This window comes from Pantherophis guttatus, chromosome 4 (assembly GCF_059756535.1).
Source record: "Pantherophis guttatus breed Tessera chromosome 4, ASM5975653v1, whole genome shotgun sequence".
In the NCBI taxonomy this organism is placed as follows: Eukaryota; Metazoa; Chordata; class Lepidosauria; order Squamata; family Colubridae; genus Pantherophis; species Pantherophis guttatus.
Genome location: NC_142066.1, coordinates 98,403,845 through 98,420,342, shown reverse-complemented (window position 1 = coordinate 98,420,342; position 16,498 = coordinate 98,403,845). Strand labels below are relative to the sequence as shown.

At 44.1% G+C, this 16,498-nt stretch overlaps 1 protein-coding gene across 1 annotated transcript in view; it reads left to right on the top strand.

The window, feature by feature from the left end:
* TMEM108 (transmembrane protein 108) overlaps nucleotides 1–16,498 on the top strand; it is a 456,490-nt gene that overhangs the window by 280,609 nt on the left and 159,383 nt on the right. The window lies entirely within an intron of this gene.

Here is a 16,498-nt window from a genome sequence, read left to right as displayed (position 1 = left end):
TGTTCCTGATTCCCCAAAGCTCCAAGAGGTTTCCCCGAAGCACAATAAAGGCTTCGTGAAGTTTCCCCAAAGCGCTTTTAAAACTCTGCGTTGAGAAAGCTCCATGAAAGGGATTCCCTGAAGCACAGGGAGAGGGATTGCCCAAAGTGCAGAAGAGATTCCATGAGAGGGATTCCCCAAAGTTCTACAAAGGCTCTATGAGGATTTCCCTCAGATAAGGCTGATTCCCCAAAACAAAGAGAAACTGATTACTCAAAGCACAGAGAAGGCTTCATAAGAGAGATTTCCCAAAGCACCAAAAAGTCCCTGCTAATTTAGGAACAAGATTCTCCTTGATTCTCCATAGCTCTGACTCCGTGAGGATTTTTATTACCTTAAAACGCTCCTTTAAACTCCCACATAAATTTAAACTCCCACCGAAACTTCCTCCACCATTTTAAACCGGATTGGATTTGAATCTACCACCATTTTTAAAAACCCTCCCACCGGAAGACTACAACACAACACAAAGGACAGCATCTAAAAGTCACTCCACAAGGGACATCAGAAACTGCATAGAGAAGTACATAAGGAAGTAAAAGTCAATTACAGCAAAACCCTTTCCAAGCCTCATTCTACCCTACTACTTTATTTCATTAACTAAGGATTAATAATAGAAGTTTTTAAATTATTATATAATAAAAATTCAAATATTACTGTTCCATTAATTAATTGATTAGCATTGTTTAATGAATTGATTATCTAGCTGAATATTTAATTGTGTAGTTAATTAATTATTAACAATTCATTAATTGATTAGATTCACATTATTTACTGATCTATGTTAATTGATTTATTATTGACATTAATTAATTTGATTACTGATTAATTATTTGCTAAATATTGATTTCTTATTGATATTGACTAATTAATTTTGTCAAACATTGACTGATCATTCACCATGCCAGGCAGAAACTCCAACAAATCCACCACCAAACACCACCAAACGAAAGATATCACTATCAACGATGACCCAAACGACTCCAGTACATGCTATAAATGTAATGAATCTATCAACGAATATGATGAATTCAAGAAATGCCGAGTATATACCAATTATACCCACCACACCTTCCTGAAAATAAACAAATAGGTAGCCAATTTCCTACAAGCATATCCTACATTTATCCATCTATGTCCATCTTGTTTACCAAAATTTGACAATTTAATTGCCATGTCTGATAGAGTCCATACCTTGGAAACAACTATAAAGACACAGCCAACAATCATAGACTCCATAGAAACAAGTTTAGAAACACGTATACTAGCATGTTTAGAATCATGTTTTACATATCTTGAAAAAAAATTACAGCACAAAAAAATGAAAACTCAACAGATCAAAATCATATCCCAATTCAACAAACATTACCTCAACCACAATCAAAACCACAAATATCTGCCAACCAACCAAACAACATCTTCATACTCATCAAAGATGCCATTGAGAGAGAACAAAAACGTTAAAATGCTATTTTATTTGGATTAGATGACACCAGTGAACCAGATATCACAAAGGTTCGTAACATCATTAGAAGCTATAATACACTAACCATCTCTCCTCATGAAATCATTGAAGTCTCCAGAGTTGGACCAGAATACAAGAACAGAGATGGCTCAGTGGCCCCAAGATTCTGTAGAGTCATTTGCAAAAATGAGACCAGCAAACGTAAGTGTCAGCACTTCAAGCTGCATTTACTCTAGTGCTGACATAAGAAGGAGAAGTGGAGGCATCTGGAAAGGGACGTTTGACTTTTCACCTACTTATTTTCCCTGGAGATAATATCCCCTAGGAGATGGGATGGGAGGGGGGAAATTCCTTTGAGCTGGAGCGGTAGATTAGGGGTAGAATGACTTGGAAGATGGCCAATGAGTGCAGGGGAGTGGGGAACGGAAAGGGAGGGTTTTGGGTCTGAAAGTCAGTGTTGGCTTCGATGAGTCAGAGGTAGAATGTCATGCTTAATAAATGGGAATTTTTCTTCAAAGACTTTGTTTGAAATGCAATTTATTTGAGACGACCTCAAAACCTGACAGAAAGCCAACACTCCTTTCCAAGCCAAACTGGCTGACCTCCAGATCTACAGCTCCCTGCCAGATGTATGGAGTGAGTGGAGAAGAAGTCCGGACGTCATGACGGAAAGCAAACTGTCCGAAGAGGTGACTGGAAAAGAGCCAATCTTGATCCAGCCAGTTTGGATGCTACGGAGCCTCAACCCCTCCCTCCTCCAGCGAAGCTGAAAGACAGCCAAGGTCAGACGATCGTGCCAGAAGCCAAGGGAAAAAAAAGATGAGTATTGATGGGCTTTGCCAAAATCCACAGAGGCTGAGTTTCCCTTCCCGAATGCACAAGGGAAGGGGAAACCCCTGAGTGAATTGGGGAGGGCAGACTGGCTATGAGACTGGCAGCAGGCCAGGCACCAAAAAGCTTCAGGGAAGCCACTTGAGAGCCCCATAGACGAATTGAAGGAGAAATTTGGCCATGCCATCATTCGGGAGGAGGGGCCATTGTGCAGGCCAAAGGAGAAGGGGAAGCCAGTTTGGTCTGCTGAACCGAGAGGCCGTAGACTGAAGCACAGCCCTCCCCCCTCCCATAGCAGAAGGAGAGGAAGCCCAAAGATGCATCCATGGGTTCCCCCCTTACACAGCAAGCAGAGCAGCCTAGATAGGACATCACCTTCCTACCCTAGAAGGAGAAATGAGGAAGAGGACCAGCGGCACCAAGGGCAGGCTTACATAGTCCCGCAGTGGGAGGAGAGGGCAGCGAGGGAGGACCCACCCCATTTCAGAGGGAAGTTTGATGGCGATCCAGACCAGCTAGCGCAATTCCTCGACACAGCTGAGATCTACATCGAGCACTATGGACACCTCTACCAATTTCCCAGAGCCCTAGTGAGTGCCATTTCAGAAGGGTTGGAGGGAGAAGCAAGAAGGTGGTCAGCAGCCCTCTACAAGAACAGGGCCCCCCAACTGCAAGACGCAGATGGGTTCTTACAACTACCTCGAGCCCAGTTCAAGGAGGCAGAGGAGGACCCCTATGTGGAGGACGAGCTCAGGAACCTAATGCAGAAGGGGAGGCCCATCAGAGAACATATCCATGAATTCAGGAGAGTCATTAGGACCTTACTCCCTTACCAGAGTGACTACTGGTGTATTTCTTTAGAACAAGCCTAGACAAGCGAATTGCCCAAGTGACCGCTTATCGGGACATCCCGAACCGACTCTCCGAATGGTTCCGAGTAGCGATAAAAGTCAACAGAGGGTTGCAGGCCAACGACATGTCAAAGCAACCAGATGGCAAGCAGAGAGGCCAACCAGACCAGGGACCACCCAGTAGATGAGAAACCACAGCACCACAGCCTACCCAGAGGCCAGTCGTCCCACGGAGCCCGCTGAGATGCTACAGGTGTGGGGAGATTGGTCACCTGGTAGCAGTGTGTGGAACCCCACAGCCGAGATCAGACCCGCCACCCAAGGCACAACCAGAACAAGGGCCCAAGCACGCCACCAACGCGCCATGGAAATTCCCCCAGGGTCCAGAGGTCTTCGCCCACCTAACCGAAACAAGGGGGATCCCAGATGATGGAAATCAATCCCCCGAATCGTATGACAGCGAGGACGAGGGTGAAGATGACCCAATGGTGAGCGGACCCATCCACCCTTTTCTCTTCCCTATACGCCTAACGGCCCCAAAAACAGGGACCCAAGGGACTTTCCAAGCCCTAATAGATTTGGGCTGCACGAGGTGCCTGATTAATCTACCCACAGTCCTAAAATTGGGGATCCAAGTCAAAAAGCTCAACCACCCAATCCGATTTGAACAAGTTGATGGATCCCTAGTGGGGGGAACTTACGCCACACACCTGACCAAACCAGTGAAGCTGGAGCTAGCAGATTACTGGGAAATGATTCGGTTCATAATAGCCCCCAAAATGACAGATACAGTCATACTGGGACTCTCTTGGCTGGACAAATGGGGCCCCATCATCTGGTGGCAAGAGGGAACCCGCAGGCTGAGGATAGCAAAGGGCCCCCAACCCCTGCCGCCCCAACTAGGTGAGACGCCCCCCACACAGGGGCCCCAATCCCTCCCGCCACAGCAAGGGAAGACCCCATCGACACAAGGGTCCCTCCCTAAGGGTACACCAGAGGAACTGGCGGCCGCATCCGACAGCTCCCATGAGACAGAGCAAATCCCAGAGGAGTACCAAGACCTTGCAGAGGTGTTTAGCAAGGCCAAGTGTGACGTTCTGCCCCCCCACCGCGAGGCCGATTGCGCCATTGAGATCATCCCTGGGGCAAAACTACCTAAACCTAAATTGTATGCCATGACGCCCCGTGAAATGCAAGAAATGCGGAACTACATAGACAATTTATTTATTTATTTATTATTTATTTTTTATTTATTTTTTGAATTTGTATACCGCCCTTCTCCCTGAGGACTCAGGGCGGTGAACAGCCAAATAAAAACATCAGATACAAATATTAAAATACAGTTAAAAAAAAATATATAAATTTGGCCCCATTAATTAAAACAATAGACAAGAACCTACAAAGGGGTTTCATTGAGCCAGCCAAACCACGGGTCGCAGCACCGGTCCTCTTCAAAGAAAGATGACTCTATGTGCCTGGTGGTTGATTTTAGAGATATCAACACTGTCTGCGTACACAACTTATATCCCCTTCCCCTCATGAAAGACATGCTAGCCCATCTGGCCAAAGGGAAAGTTTTCACCAAACTAGACCTCCATGAAGCCTACTACCGGATATGCATCAGGGAAGGAGATGAGTGGAAAACTGCATTCAACTGCCCCCTAGGTAGTTTCCAATTTAAGGTGATGCCATTTGGACTGCAGGGAGCCCCAGTGGTGTTCATGCAATTGATAAATGAGGTTCTACATGAGCACCTCTACAAGGGGGTCCTCGTCTACCTAGATGACACTCTCATTTACACAGAAACCATAGACGAACACATACCCCTCGTCCGCCAAGTGTTGGAAAAACTGCTGGGGGGCGAACTTATATGTCAAGCTATCAAAATGCGAGTTCCACCAGTCACAGCTAGACTACTCAGGCTACCGAGTGTCAAACGAGGGGATAAAAATGGACCCAGCCAAAGAACAATCGGTCCTAAACTGGCAACCCCCTCGCACCCGCAGACAACTGCAAAGCTTCCTGGGGTTCGCAAACTTCTACAGACAATTCATCCCCTCTTTTGCAAGAATTGCCAAACCTCTGACAGACCTCCTAAAAACAGGGAGTCCAGCAACAAAACCCTGCCCAGGACAACCTCTACAGTGGGACCTGGCCTGCCAACAGGCATTTGAAATACTAAAAGAAATGTTTGCAAAAGAACCGGTCTTAAAGCATCCTGACCCCAAACAACCCTTCGTCATCCAAGCAGATGCTAGCGATGTGGCAGTGGGGGCTGTTTTACTTCAAAAGAACAGCCAAGGGAATCTACAACCTTATGCCTACACATCCCGCAAACTCACCGACACAGAAAGACAATGGGTGGCGTGGGAAAAGGAAGCATTCGCAGTGAGATGGGCGCTGTTGACCTGGCGATACCTGCTAGGAAGCCAGAGACCGTTCAAAGTTTGGACTGACCATAAGAATCTGGAGGCCCTCAGGACCCCATGGAAGTTGTCGCCCAGGCAAGTCCGGTGGGCCCAATACTTCAATCATTTCAACTTCGAGCTGAAGCACATCCCAGGGGGGAAAAACTTTCTGGCTGATGCCCTCTCCCGAATGCCCCAATACAACAGTGAGCGGGAGCAGGTAGTGAATGCCATCATCCCCTCTGCCCAAGGAGTAGGTCAAGTAGTTACCAGACGGCAACATCGTGACCAGCATGGCCAATTAGCAAGTGACTTAACGACAAGACTCAAAACGGAGACATTGGCGGACCCCTGGTTCCAAGACAATCAACATCTCTTGACAAAAAGGGATGACCTAGCATGGAAGGGGACAAAACTCTATGTCCCAGAGACTCTACGCACCCTGGTCCTCAAGAGGAACCATGACGTTAAACCAGCGGGGCATTTCGGCTTCCTAAAGACTCTGCACTTAGTACGAAGACAGTTTTGGTGGCCCCACATGAGAAAAGATGTAGACAGTTATGTAAAAAGTTGTACCATCTGTGCCACGATGAAAAAACGACCAGGAAGACCTCCCGGGCTGCTGCAGCCAGTAGCTGAACTGACAAGGCCATGGGAGGAGATTGCAATGGACTTCATAGTAGAACTGCCAAGGAGTGGTGGAAACACAGTGATCTGGACTGTAATAGACTTATTCTCCAAACAGACACATTTCATACCCTGCAGCAGGCTACCCTCAGCCCGCCAGTTGTCCAAACTGTTCCTGAAACACATCTACCGCCTGCATGGAGTACCCAGAAGAATCATCTCCGGTCGAGGTGTCCAGTTCACAGCAAAATTCTGGAGGGAATTCCTATGGTCCATAGGGTCATCCCAAGGCCTCAGCTCAGCATTTCACCCTAGCACCAATGGGTGGTGGTGGTGGAAAGACTGAATGCCATGATAGAGCAATACCTGAGGTGCTACATCAACTACCAACAGTCTAATAGGGCGGACCTCCTATCTTTTGCGGAGGTCGCGTATAATAATGCTGTCCACAGTAGCACAGGACTAACCCCATTTAAGGTAGTGAGTGGTATGGATTTCGTCCCCATGCCAGAGTACCCACGGGAGCCCCCTTCCTCAGTCAGTTTGACCGATTGGATGGAAATGTTGAAAGAAACCTGGGAGAATGTCAAGAAGGCATTAGCCAAGGCGACACAATCCTATAAGAAACAAGCAGATAAGCACCGAACTCCCCAAAGACCATTCCGAGTGGGAGAGAAGGTCTACCTGTCCACCAAGTATTTGAGACTCAGACTCCCGAGCAGGAAACTGGGCCCAAAATTTATAGGACCATTCCCTATAGTAAAAGTAATCAATCCGGTTACAGTACAACTGCAGCTGCCCCGACTACTAGGGAGGATACACCCCATTTTCCACAGTAGCCTCCTGAAACCTGTGGTGGGGTCAACTTTAAGGCTGGTGCCATGTGACCCCCCCGGGCCCCTGGTCATTGGGGGCCACACTCACTATGAGGTACAGCGAATTCTCAATTCAAGGTGGCACAGGGGTCACGTCCAATACTTAATCAAGTGGAAGGGTTACCCCTTGTCAGAGGCTTCCTGGGTGAAAAGCAGAAACATCCAAGCTGACCGCCTTATAGCCAAGTTCCATGCAGATCACCCGGGCAAGGTGGGAGGGGGCGGGACACACTCCCCCGGACGGGGTAACAGTACTTGTTGTTTGTCTTACACAGGCCACCCTGGAAAAATAAAGGGGGAGGAGCCGGATGTCAGCACTTCAAGCTGCATTTACTCTAGTGCTGACATAAGAAGGAGAAGTGTAGGCGTCTGGAAAGGGACGTTTGACTTTTCACCTACTTATTTTCCCTGGAGATAATATCCCCTAGGAGATGGGATGGGAGGGGGGGAAATTCCTTTGAGCTGGAGCGGTAGATTAGGGGTAGAATGACTTGGAAGATGGCCAATGAGTGCAGGGGAGTGGGGAACGGAAAGGGAGGGTTTTGGGTCTGGAAGTCAGTGTTGGCTTCGATGAGTCGGAGGTAGAATGTCGTGCTTAATAAATGGGAATTTTTCTTCAAAGACTTTGTTTGAAATGCAATTTATTTGAGATGACCTCGAAACCTGACAGAAAGTTCATTTATACTATAAATTCAATTGCCAGATCCAACTCCAACCACAGTAAACTTTGATCACGGCCTGACCTATCCTTACTACAACGGATCCATTCCCGTGAACTCCGCACAGAACTCAAAAGATGCCAAGACGAAGGCGAATCTAACCTATATATTGACTACCACGCTGACTGCATAAAAAGTAAAACCTACAATCAATCCCTCAACATCCAACCCTTCATCACCCAATACATCCAACCATTGTACAGAACATCCAACCATCCGTCATCAAAAACTAGATATGCACGCCCCTTACTTCCTCAACACCAACCAATACTGACCTTAAATGCAAACTAATAAATGCAAGAAGCATTGTAAACAAAATGCCCGAACTTCTCCTCTTATTAAATACTGGTGCATTTGACATTATATTTGTCTGTGAAACATGGCTAAACTCATTCCTCCCTGACTCTATCATCACAGTAAGAGAATATCTCGTTTACCGGTCTGATCGCGAAACCCGCAGAGGTGGTGGATTAACTATCTTCTACAAAAAGTTACTAAACCTAAAAAATATTCAAGTTGTACATGAACTCTCTCTTCCGGAAACTATTGTCTGCAAACTTTGCTTCTTACTATGTTACAGAGCCCCCGACTACGACATTGCACATGTGAACAAGTTAACTACACTACTAACATGGGCAGCATCTTGCTGGGTGATCTCAACCTACCTCTTATTAATTGGACAATAAATGAATGTACAACTGAACCCATCCATACAACCTTACACAATGCTGTTACTAATCTAGGTCTAGTTCAACTAGTAACTAACAACACTAGACTCAACAACTGCCTCGACCTCATCTGCAACAGCTTAAACTCAATTTATGGACTACAAATAAAAGAACCTTTTTCCAACAGTGACCACAACATGATAGACTTTTGTCTCAATATACGCCCTTACAAAAATCACCATAATAATGGGATACCCAACTACAACTTCAAAAAAGCCAACTATGATCTCATAGACACCGACCTCTCATCTCTTGATTGGCAAATTCTATTCTCTAACTGTAACATTGCCGAAGACCATTATAATATTTTCTTGCTCAAAGTCAATAGAGTTATTAAACTATATGTACCACTAATCACCACCAAAACCAGGAAAAACAAATTACCCATATCAATAAGAAAGCTCCAATCCCCAAAAAAATTCCTTTGGCGTAAAAACAAAACTGGCTACGTAGTTAACTTTAAAAGCTGCTACAAACATATATGCCACCAAATAAAGACTGAATGCACCAATTACCACATCAAACAAGAAGAAAACCTTCTGCACACGAAATCCAATCGTGCCTTCCATAATTTTGTAAACAACAAACTTAAAGACTCCCACCCCTAAAAGGACCTAATGGTAAAGAATGCAATGATGAAGCAGTTAAAGCAAACCTCTTTAACACATTCTTCGGCTCAGTCTTTGTTAACAGCAATGGCTCATGCCCAACATTCCCAACATTCCCTAGTCATACTACTAATGACTACAACGATCTAACACAAATAGATTTCACAGAAGATAATGTTGAAAAGGCACTAAGTAGACTGAAACCATCTCTATCTATTGGACCTGATGGACTATGTACATACTTCTTAAAAAAACTTTCCACTGCTATAGCAGAACCCCTAAGCATAATCTTTGAAAAATCTTTCAGGACCAGCTCCCTACCCAACCTATGATCACTGGCCACGGTCATCCCTATCTTCAAAAAGGGAGACCCCAGCATAGTTGAAAATTACAGACCAATCTCTTTATGCTGCGTCACCTGAAAAGTCATGGAATCAATCATCAACCAATCCATTACCCTCCACCTAGAAACAAACAACCTACTCTCTAATAAACAATTTGGTTTCAGAAAAAAAAATTATCCTGTAATCTACAACTTCTACACTGCAAAAACATATGGACTACAAATCTTGATCAGGGCAAAGCAATAGATGCAATTTACATAGACTTCTGTAAAGCCTTTGATTCAGTGGTACATGACAAACTACTTCTAAAACTAAAATCCTACGGCATCTCCCTCCTCTCCATAATTGGATAACTGTGTTTCTGTCAAACAGATAACAAGTGGTCAAAATAGGGAGCGCCCTATCAAATTCTGCACCTGTTAATAGCAGTGTCCCCCAAGGCAGCATTCTAGGACCAACTGTTCTGCCCCAGCTACGGACCCCAAAGAACACAGCACACACAAAGTCCATTCAAACCTTACTTTACTAAATAAACCAGTTTTTTACAACAATGACTGTTAATTAACTGCATTAACAGCCGCCAAGAATTCAAAGAATAATACTGAAAGTTTACTGTGGTTGGCAGAATGCCCAGAAGCAATTTGCAGGAAGCTGATAAGATAAGCAAGACAAGACATGAAGGTATGTGAACAAAGTTATTCCCTGCAAATTGCTTCAGTCGGCGTTCCTCCTTAAATAGACTAAGGGAGTGGCCAATTAGCCCCAAGCCTTACTCTCGAGGAGACCTCCTCCTGAGGAGCCACTTCTGCCTTTTGGCAGCTCTGCGTGCCCGTGCATCGAGAAGAAGCTCCTCCTCTTCGTCCTCTTCACTTAAGGGAGCTTCTGGAGGTTCTGAAGGCCCTGGCTGAATCCCCGCCTCTGGCACCACATCTTCTCCAGTCTCCTCACTGTCTGACTCGAGTGCCAGCTGCACAGGATGCTGGCGCAGTACCACACCAGCCTCCTCGCTGTCGGAATCAGCTACTAGCTGCACAGGCCGCTGATGGGTCACAACATCAACACTCTTCATACTATACATAAATGACCTTTGTGATCATATTATAAGTAACTGTGTTCTCTTCACCGATGATGTTAAACTATTGAACACTACCAACAATGCTGCTACCCTTCAAAAAGACATTGACTTTGTGTCAGAATGGTCAAAAAATTGGCAACTCCAAATCTCAACCAACAAATGCTCTGTCTTACACATTGGCAAAAAGAATCAGAACACTAAATACAAGCTAAGTGGACATGACCTTGTAGATGACCCTCACTCTGTCAAGGACCTTAGAGTACTCATATCAAATGATCTAAGTGCCAAAGCCCACTGTAACAACATCGGTAAAAAGGCATTAAGGGTTGTAAACCTAATCTTGCGTAGCTTCTTCTCCGGTAATATTACACTACTAACCAGAGCACACAAAACATTTGCTAGACCAATTCTTGAATATAGCTCATCTGTCTGGAACCTGCACTGCATCTCGGACATTAATACAATTGAGCATGTCCAGAAATATTTCACAAAAAGAGTCCTCCACTCCTCTGCTCGTAACAAAATACCCTATGCCACCAGACTTGAAATTCTGGATTTAGAAAATTTAGAATTATGCCGCCTTCAGTATGACCTAAGCATAGCCCATAAAATCATCTGCTACAATGTCCTACCTGTCAATGACTACTTCAGCTTCAACGACAACAATACACGAGCACACAATAGATACAAACTTAAAGTGAACAGCTCCAAACTTGATTGCAGAAAATATGACTTCAGTAACAGAGTTGTTAATGCCTGGAATGCACTACCAGACTGTGGTCTCATCCCCAAACTCCCAAAACCTTAACCTAAAACTGTCTACTGTTGACCTCACCCCACTCCTAAAAGGTCTGTAAGGGGCGTGCATAAGAGCACCAGCATGCCTACCATCCCTGTCCTAATGTTCCCTTTAACTGTATTCATTTTATGTATTCAATTCATGCTTATACTTATATATATTATCTAATATGTACTCGACAAAAAAAAAAAAATAAAGTCAGTGAGAGGCTGTAGGCTGTCATCTTCTCTTTTCTCTTTGTTCAGCTGATTGGAAGATAAAATAATGTCTTTTGTAAGATGCTTTCAGAATCTTGGGGGGTGGGGGTAGCCTTCTGTATATGTAGTGCTAGTTCATTATTTCCATCATTCCCTCAAGTTGATACATATTTTATCTTTTGAAAGATACACATCCAATTACACTGTAAGTGGTGATGGCACTTCAAGGTAGAAGAAAAGGGTGTAAGGTTGGGGATGACTTCAATTTGGGAATAGCTAACCAAGCGTTTATACAGATAGAAGCATTTACACAAATAGGAGCATTTTCTTCAACATTTGGCCAAGAATTCTTTTAAAATTAGAAATGCTGTATTTTGAGGTCATGGGCCAAATTTGGCCTTTAAACAGCATGTGAGACAAGGCACATAAACTGCATAGGCCGAGAACCAAAACCTAAATTTGATTTCATTATTTTCAACTTCACTATAATTTAAAGTTAGGAAATGCATATATTGACTTATTCTCCATATATTTATATATGAACCTCTTGGAAGTGTTCTAGGTGCCACAACCAAGACTATAAATCAAACTTTATGTGTGGTCCTCATGCTGCTCATACACATCTGAGTATTATGCTTCAGAATGTCAGTTAAACATTTCCTCATTTAGAGTCAGCAGTTCTTTGGGAGGTAACATTCCATTCATCAGGCAAATAAAAGAGGCATTCTTTTGGTGAAACATCTTTTCCTCTTTTTTGATTAACGGCAGGCATAGTATTTTTTTTTTCTTCCTGCTTCTTTATAGTTCTATTTGTAGCTCTTTTCACCAAGAGGAGGCTAAACTTGGATAGCAATTTATTGGAATTTCTCCTTGCTTGGGGAAAGCTACGTTCTTTCAGTTATTACCCCCATGTCTCAAAGTAAAGGTATTGCAGATAACATTACAATTAACCCTATTTGTCTGAGATGACATACAAAAACAGGCCTCTTCATCTTTGTTTTGTTGCAGAAAAATAAGAAACTAAGTTTCGAGATCAAGAAAAGCTTTTTTATTTTGGCCAAAAGGTTCAGATATGCATTCTATTTACATTCTGAACAAAAGACCTTCTTTAAAACACATATCTTTATAGTAATGAAAAACAGGAAATGTGAAATAAACCTCCTACGTGCTAGGCTCTCCCCCTCCTTCCATTACTGCTTGAACAGGAAGGTTAGTTAATTCTTGTGGTTTGACTTCTTGAACTCTCCAACTGTAGAAAGTGTGGTTTAACTTTTTGAACCCAGCAACTGTCTTTTATAATAATTAGTCAAGGGGCCCTTCAGAGATCATTCAGGCTGACCCCGTATTATTTCACTCTTATATCCAAATTTCACTTTACGTCCTACCTTATCCCCCCCTTTAAGATTCTATTTTACTTGTTTACAATTGAGTTTTACCTATTACACAGCTTAATTCAACAATGCAAGCATATAACATTTGACATAACATAATCAATTCAGGATAAGATACATAATAGTGGAAAGGAAAGACAAGTAATACATATGATTTTCAAATCTTATTCTCTGAAGCACTTTCTCTAATTACCAGTTGAGAGTTGTACATATGTTCCTGCATCAGAAACTTCATTTTTATCAAAGAGATCAGGGTCAATTTTACGGTCAATAAGGCTTTCCATCAAAATCAACTCTTTTTCAACTCTTATCTCCTTTACTGTTCACATAGCTAGTTGTCTGAACAGAGGTATTGCACAAGGAATAAAAGCCAGGCCTGTCACAACAGAAATAACATCTGTCTAATCCAGCCAGGCCCAGGCAACCAAGAGAACCACATTTCTGTTGCTTGTAACAGAATTTTGGATGCCCGGTCCTTGGCAATCTCTCTGACCACGCCTGACTTATTCATGTCTATAAATCACTTTTCAGTTGTTAAAAGGTCTATGGCATACCAGTTTTGTAAGACCACTGCTGCCAAAGAATCTATATGGTCTTGGACCTTGACCAAGGTTCCAGCAATTTGGTACAATTGCCTAAATTGAATTATGGAGTGTTTCAGTCCTCCTAAATCTGTTCTGACTGCTGTCCTTATCCCCAGGATTTCTAATAGTGGGACTAAGAATGGCACTCCTTTTTGAACATGCCCCATGAGGGGAACAGGGATAGTGTGCTCTCCACTGACAACACCTATTTTTGGGGAAAGAAGTACATGTTCCAGTCCAGTTTGTAAGGTAAACACAATTACACATTTTTCCCACATAAGAAGAAAACTCCATTTTTCCTTACACACACACACCTATGTTCATGGAAAAGGCATGGGCTCGTTAGTTTTTCTCATTAGTCCAGACCTCCAAAGTCCCTGCCACTAGCATGCCAGTCAGCAGCTGCAATGGAACTTCTAGAGTAGGGTTCTTTTGCTTATCTCTGAGAATTGTGCCTTCAAAAAGATAACGGGAGTTTGCATTTCCAAGGGGAAGTAGGACATATAAGTCTGTGCTGGACCTAAGGAGACATGTGGTGGTATTGAGAAAGTGACCTTCTATTGAAATAAATTGAGCCAGGCTAAGATTCGATATTGGGATAAAACTCAAATATTAGAAATCCAAATCTTTGGTCAAGACAGAAGTGCCTCTTCCGTGCCAAGGTGCTGAGATGACAAATGGTATTTGACGTAGGTACAGAATTGTAAAAGGGCAAACTGACCCTAAACAGATACATTCTGTTGTTTAATGTTTATTGCATCCCAAATGTCATGCATATCCCTGGATAAGGGGTGCTGCTTCCTTATTGCCCTTGAGGCGTCTTCTAGCCTCTTATCTCCTTTTGTTATGTCTTGAGCTCCGGAGCTGAAAACCTGAGCCTGTGGGAACAGGGCTGTTATGTCTTTCCTAGAGATAGATTAAAGGGTAGCTTCTACGTGTGAAATGCATCACTCTCTGTAATACTTTTGCCTTTAAACTGTATAAATACATGGCCAGAAGAAGCCATCGGCGTTCAGACCCTTTTCTTGTCTTTGGACTGTTTGAACCTTGCGCAATAAACTCTTTCCTGCATTGACGAGCTTGCCCAGTCCGTTATTTTGTCTACAACAGCTGGCGACTCCGCCGGGACTAGGTGCAAGGCGATATTTCGCTGAGGACCATTTCGACCCCTCAGGACCATCGGGAGGTCGCTCCTGAACATTCTCCAGGCGCCGCGGAGATACGTCTCCAGGAGACAGCAGCGATAACCCCATGGCCCCAACGGTGCTCTGATCGAGTCCAAGAACCCTGCGGTGCAGGAAAGGTGGTCTGAACAAATTCCTGGCCAGGAATCTACGGAGTGGGAGCATTTTAAGTGAGTATATTGTAAAAGAATTGTACCTGTCTCATTTGAAGACAGACGGAGGGATTTGATCACTCCCTCGGACTCGGGGTGGCTACCCTAATGAAGTCCATGTCAGGTTGTGTGGGTAGTTAAGCCGTCGCATTTCTCATTAGTGGCCGTGAGTTTCCGGGGCTATGAGTCGACGGCAGTGTGGTAGAAGGGCTGGGGTTCAGAGCGTGCCAAATACTCCGTTGGCATGCATGTTAAAAGGTTTTGACAAGTATTTTAGCAACCCTTCCTATCCGAAAGGATCAAAGGATCAATTAAAATTCTTATGTAAACATGTGTGGCCACAAAGGGAGATGGGCTGACCCCCTCCCCCTCAGGGATGGTTAAGGGAAGAAACAGTGGATAAGTTGTGGGGAGTGATTGTAGTGAATCAGGATAAATATCCTGATCAATTTCAATATATATTTTTTTAATTTGATTTATATGCCGCCCTTCTCCGGAGACTCAGGGCGGCTTACAGTACGTTAAGCAATAGCCTTCATACTTTTGTATATTTATACAAAGTCAGCTTATTGCCCCCACAAACTGGGTCCTCATTTAACCTACCTTAGAAAGGATGGAAGGCTGAGTCAACCTTGAGCCTTGGAGAGATTCGAACCAGCAGTAAATTGCAGGCAGCTGTGTTAATAACAGGGTGCTTTAAACCACTGTAGTACCAAGGCTGATCAATGGGTGAGAGCCTTGTTGAAAAAAGCTGAGGATTTATTGCAATGTAGGGCTGAAACAGTCGGGTTATGTGTATCTGAGCAGGCAGGAAAAGTAAGGGGGCTGCTGGAGGGAGCAGAGCAGGAAATCAGAGGCGTATGAGTGATCCTGGCATGAAGTCAAAAGTCAAGGGGAGTCATTCGCCTAGAGGTAGCAGTCAGAGTGAGGGAGAGGGGGATGATGATGATGATGATTTGGAGGCTGTGGGGGCTGTAGGTGGAGAAGAAAGAGCAGGAGGCACGGATCAATAAAGAGGCTGGTTTGTTGGCAGGGGCACTGCGAAGTGGGATGCAAGGGGGTTTTTCTCCCCCCCCTTCCTTTGGAGGGGAGAAAAAGGAAAAGAGATGCTTTTAAAACTTTTTTTCTCCTTTCTGGTGTTTGTCTGGTTTTTTTAACAAAATAGGCTGTACACTGCCCTGAGTCCTTCGGGAGAAGGATGGTATAGAAATAAAATTATTTGGGAAAAGGAATTACTTGGGAAAAGGAATGCCCAAGACAGATGGTGAGAAGTAGAGGGATGAGAAGAGCGGATTTTGGGTCAGGGATGCGTGGGCAGCTCTCTGGGAGAAGGGGAGAGCGAGGACAGAGGAGAGGTTTGAGCAGAAGGTTGGACAGACAAGTTCAGGTTGGGGTTTTGGTAGAGGATTTGGAGAGGGCGTAGGGCAGCAGAAAGCGGAAAGTATTGGATTGGCAGACATGACTTGGTCAGATTGAGGGGGACCAGGCTTGGAAGAACCCCCGCCTGAGCCATTAGTTACAATGAAAATAGGGGGTCAGTACAGAACGTTTTTGGTAAATATGGGAGCAGGAAGATCAGTTGTAAATAAGCAGATTGCAGCCCCCCGGATCCCATAAAATC